The sequence below is a fragment of the Euprymna scolopes genome, chromosome 8 (assembly GCF_053919585.1).
Source record: "Euprymna scolopes isolate OS-2025 chromosome 8, ASM5391958v1, whole genome shotgun sequence".
In the NCBI taxonomy this organism is placed as follows: Eukaryota; Metazoa; Mollusca; class Cephalopoda; order Sepiida; family Sepiolidae; genus Euprymna; species Euprymna scolopes.
This window is the reverse complement of record NC_136489.1, coordinates 21498389-21504002: the sequence shown is the minus strand read 5'-3', so window position 1 is coordinate 21504002 and position 5614 is coordinate 21498389. Positions and strand designations below refer to the sequence as shown.

At 37.6% G+C, this 5614-nt stretch overlaps 1 long non-coding RNA gene across 1 annotated transcript; it reads left to right on the top strand.

Moving 5' to 3' along the window:
• The first annotated feature begins 402 nt into the window (after nucleotides 1–402).
• On the top strand, nucleotides 403–5110 carry LOC145283499 (uncharacterized). Its single transcript, XR_013868620.1, has 2 exons — nucleotides 403–2744; nucleotides 2786–5110. It is a non-coding gene; the product is annotated as an uncharacterized LOC145283499 (long non-coding RNA).
• The last annotated feature ends 504 nt before the right edge of the window (nucleotides 5111–5614 follow it).

Genomic DNA, 5614 nt, shown 5'->3' with positions numbered 1-5614 from the left:
ATATATATATATATATATATATATATATATATATATATATATATAAGTAAATTTGAATGTGTGTGTGTGTGTGGAAAGGTCTCAAACCACTATGTCAGTTTTAGTCTACAAACTTGAAACTTGATATATAGGGGATTCGGACCTATGGAACAAATTCCTTTCGGTTTTGGACCGGTAAAAATAGCTGTTAAAAGGTTTAAATGGAAATATTTGAAATTGGCTAACGTAAGTCGACCAACATAAGTCCTCTACACATACGCAAATATAAATTTATACGTTTAACCACGTTATTTTAAAAAGTTTTATTATGTATGTGCCCTTAATTCATATGGTAGCGAATACTGGTGGAGAGGTAGATGTTTTTATTTCGATTCTAGCTGACGGGATACAAGTCATATTGTTAAAGAGCATCTCTCCTCTCTCTCTCTCTCTGGCTCTTTCATACTCTCTCTATTTTCTCTCTCTGTGTCTCTATTAGATAGTAGATCGAGAGAGAGAGGGAGAGGGTGGGAGGAGGTCAGAGAGATATTTTTGTAGTAAATCCACGTTGCAGGAAGTGACGTTTCATCCAACCGGATGTCATGTGATGCTACGTGGCAAGGTTGGTGAAACGTTGAGTCTCTCAGAAAAAGCCGAGCCGAGTAGAAGTCTAAAATGGTTCTCTCCTAAGTAAGGGGGGAGATGCGCGCCCCAGACGTGGGACGTGGTAGGTACCCACAGTGGAGACCATCGATGGCGACATCTGCAGATCATGCCTGGGAGAATAAAAGGTTGAAAACCCAACATCTGTCTTCATCTTGTGTATTCCGGCAAAAACAACAAGAGAGCTCCACCCAGATGAAGACTCTCCCAGAGCAGCAAAACCAGGTATGAACTTCTATATATAAACACATACATCCACAAAAAGTGTCTTAACCACCAGACAAACGGTTTAAGGGATCGTGGGTCCCGTTCTCTCGTCTCTTAACACTTGTAATATCTCTCTCATCGTCGTAAACTTTTTCTCTTCATTAGTAAAATGGACACGTCATCACCAGGGTACCAGTATCCCTCAAGTAAAGTGTCCAAGACCAAATCCGTTTCTTCTCCCTCCCTTATGTAACATATCTGTTATTTGGTGCCGTTGACCTTCTTGCCCCCGCATGGGGCATATATATCGAAACCTGGATTGCCACGGACATAACGAGAAAAAGAGATAACGAGGAAAAATAAAGACAAGAAGAGAAATTGAGGAAAAAGGAGGGAGAAAAAAACGGAGAAGAGACAGTGAAACAAAAAAAGAAAGAATAGTGAAAATGAAGAGAAAAAGAGAATAAGTGAAGAACAGTGAAAAACGGGTAGAGAGAGAGAAAGATAGAGAGAGAGGAAGGAAGAAGAAGAAAAAATGATTCAGTTATGTGTTGAAAAAGATAGCAAAGGCATGAAGAATACCATACGCATTTAGAAGAAAATTAAACTCCAAAATTAAAAATACGCTGTAAGCTTTGAAAACGACTGAAAAACAAAAGAGAAAAGAAAATTAATTTACCATATTAAAAATAAAAATAAAATTGAAAAACACAGAGAAAGAATTGAAAACACGGAGAAAGAAAAAAAAACGTATATATATATATATATATATATATATATATATATATATATATATATATATATATATATATTTAAATAGACAAGACAACACAAACGAACATTTGTTTAAGCAAAATGACATCGAGCTTGTCCACAGTTTATAAACCTGTCAGTCATTTGACATTGTTGAATTTAGCAAAGTGTTACAAAAATAAGGGACAGTGAACTTTTAAATGCATTCGGAATAGCAAGATGTCATTTTAGATTTGAAAAAAAAAGAAGAAATTACACTATTGTCGAAAGTATTAGGTGAAATAAAAATCAGGTTGGTGATGTGGCATCCCTCCGGATTAATTTTAAGTAAATTATAATTATATGAATAGAATAGAAGCGGAACTTTTTAATTTAATTCTGTGGTTAATTGTAAAAGAATAATGATTTTTTTTTTAGTTTCAGAAAACCCTTGAACTTTGCTTACGTGGACAATTTGATCTGTGATAATTTTGTTGAACTTTGCTGAAAGTTGTTAGTTATAAGTGAATTAATTAAGTATATATTAATTAAGTATTATTGAATATTGTTAAGTATTGTTGAGTTGCCATGTGTATTTTTCTGTATTTCTTTTTCTGTACTTTTGTTATCTTGTATTTGTATAGCAGATGGGGGCATCGATGGTCTTGCCACGTGGTGTCAATGTAATTTAATTTTTAAAAAATAAGATGATGACAGGATAGAGGTATATCAATTATCAATAATAATTTTTGAGATAACGGGATTATGCAAGGAAAACATAAATGAGAATTTTAAAATGGGATGATGTCGGAAGACAAAAGAATAAGGAATAAGGATTTTTTTTTATCGAAATACAGTAGTTGGACAGGCAGACGGTTTGCTGGATTATGAGTAATGAGGTCAGGAAGTCAGTCGGTATTTATTCTAGTTTCGAGGTGGTCATGTATACATATTTTTTTTGTTTGTTGTTTTGTTCTTGTAGTTTCGACTGATTTTTTTTGTTCCGGATGCGTAAGTCGGTGGAGGGCGGTACAGAACGTCCTCGTAATAAATTTAAAAAAAAAATCCATATTTTGGTAGGTGCTCAGGGAAGCACGAGATAGTTATAGAGAAATGGGCGATCTCTGTAACTAATATGGACAGTCGGAGGACATGTCCATTGTGTGTTGACTACACAAATGTACATGGGGTAGAATAAAAAAAGGTGTTGACCACACAAAGGTAAATGGGGTAGAATAAATAAAACCGACTTGATTACTCTTGGACCAATTAAGTATAGTCATAGAGGAGGTAAATTAATTAAGAACATTTGATGTGAAATGGTGAAGGTTTGGGATGGGATTTTTTTTTGTTGTTTTTGTGCTACCTAGGAGTAAAGAAGATTGTCCGTAAATCCTGAGATGTAAGTAGGAGGCAGATGGACCTCGATTTTGTGTTTTATTGTTGTTCGGCTAGGAGCCGTGAAATTATCGACCACGAGTAGTGTCGACCGGGAGCAAAGGATGCTCTGGAAGTCCCGAGATGGGTACGAAGAAGCCATGGGGTCATAAAGGAGTTTGACCTTGAAGAGCGCAGGGTAGCGCTACATGGCAATTTTATTGTTGTATTTATTTAATTTTGAGTTTATCGATTTATCGTAGGACAGTCTTCTTGCCAGCGGGTAGCGTATGTATTCCCTCCTTAGTTTAGTTAGTTAGTTATTAAAAATGTATGGCTTTGCCATACATTTTGATAAAAAAGGGGTGGAGGAAGAATTTTAGAAGTAAAATGTTACCCTATTGTGAATTAAAGGTACCAAATTTAAAAAAAAAAACCATGCTGGGTGAATTTAATTGGTATTATTAAATTAAATTATTTTGGAATAGATTTGGTTGGTTTAGTTATATTTTAGGGACGTTTAGCGCGTAGTTGCATTTTTTTCATGAGAATTACAAGGCGATTAGGCTGTAGAAAGCAGTTTTTTCTGTTGTTTTATTTTTTTTATAAGCCACGGTATTGTCACAAATTAGAAAATTTGGCAGGGGAAATACTATATTAGAGTAACGAGAACCCTGTTAAAACAATACTAGTGGTTCCAGTGGGTTGGAAGATGCCACGTAGGCCCAAGCAACGGCAATAAGTCTTGTCCAACAAAAGTCTGGCGTGCGAGGTCGCGATAATTCCTCAGGGTACGGAGCGACTGGACAGTCGGTACCAAGCCTAATCACGGGGAGATAGAAGAAAGGGAAAGATGCAGATTACGTAAGGGACAAGATAGAGCCTTATTATTTTTTAAATTTTTTTAGAGGAATGTGTGAGGGATATCTGGGTTGGAATCTTGGGACTTGCTGGGAATACGGAAAAATCACAAAGGGAAAGCTACTTAGTTAGAAATCGATGCGCAAGTAAGCTTTGGCGCATTAGTTAGGGAGTGATGATTCCGTATCTTGTCGGGTTCCAGGAACTCAAACAGGCTCCGAGTGAATCAGTGTGAAGGCGTATCTTGGCTTAGACCAACCAAGGGAGTTAGTAGAAGAGCTTTGTGAAGTCCCGAAGTAGTAGATTGAATAGAACAAAGCTCCAGTAATAGGACCACTCAGAGAAAGACGTCAGGGCATTACAGTAAAGGAAAAAAAAACTGGGACTTAGGCCTATGCTGAAAGTCGAGAACGCGAGTGGGATGGTTGGGTCGGTAGAGCATCATACTTTTAATCTGAGGGTCTGGGGTTCGAGTCCCCATGCGATAAAGCTACCACCAACATGGAGCATCCGACGTTCTGGTCGTAATTGCGATATGCTGGCCCCATTTCGAAAAAGTGATCGAAAATGGAGTCTCCATTTGTTTGGCCAAGTGGTCCAAATAAAGAGCAGAGTCAGTGGAAAATATCCAACAATGCGACCGCCTAGACAAGATGTATATCTGCAAAGCTGTATCTTTGTCTAACTTGGAAGCAAGTTAATGTCGAGGAGGGACTTTCGAGAAGCAGCAGAAGGATTGATAGTGTTGTAGAAGAGTACTGGTGCCTGATCTTTCTTGGAAAAGGGGTGAGTCCGGAAAGTGAAAGAATAAAGATGTACTTCGGACATAATTATTTTTTTTAGTTAGTTAGTTATTAAAAATGTATGGCTTGCCATACATTTTGATAAAAAAGGGGTGGAGGAATGTTAAAGAGCATCTCTCCTCTCTCTCTCTCTCTCTGGCTCTTTCATACTCTCTCTATTTTCTCTCTCTGTGTCTCTATTAGATAGTAGATCGAGAGAGAGAGGGAGAGGGTGGGAGGAGGTCAGAGAGATATTTTTGTAGTAAATCCACGTTGCAGGAAGTGACGTTTCATCTAACCGGATGTCATGTGATGCTACGTGGCAAGGTTGGTGAAACGTTGAGTCTCTCAGAAAAAGCCGAGCCGAGTAGAAGTCTAAAATGGTTCTCTCCTAAGTAAGGGGGGAGATGCGCGCCCCAGACGTGGGACGTGGTAGGTACCCACAGTGGAGACCATCGATGGCGACATCTGCAGATCATGCCTGGGAGAATAAAAGGTTGAAAACCCAACATCTGTCTTCATCTTGTGTATTCCGGCAAAAACAACAAGAGAGCTCCACCCAGATGAAGACTCTCCCAGAGCAGCAAAACCAGGTATGAACTTCTATATATAAACACATACATCCACAAAAAGTGTCTTAACCACCAGACAAACGGTTTAAGGGATCGTGGGTCCCGTTCTCTCGTCTCTTAACACTTGTAATATCTCTCTCATCGTCGTAAACTTTTTCTCTTCATTAGTAAAATGGACACGTCATCACCAGGGTACCAGTATCCCTCAAGTAAAGTGTCCAAGACCAAATCCGTTTCTTCTCCCTCCCTTATGTAACAATATATTTTTTTTAACTTTTGAATTTACAGCTATGTACTGGGTACAATACAGTAATCAATAAGATTAGCTCTATAATAATAATAATAATAATAAGAATAATAATAATAATAAGAATAATAATAATAAATAGTCAACTAGCTCACACACACACGCACACAAATACACACGCATACACATATATA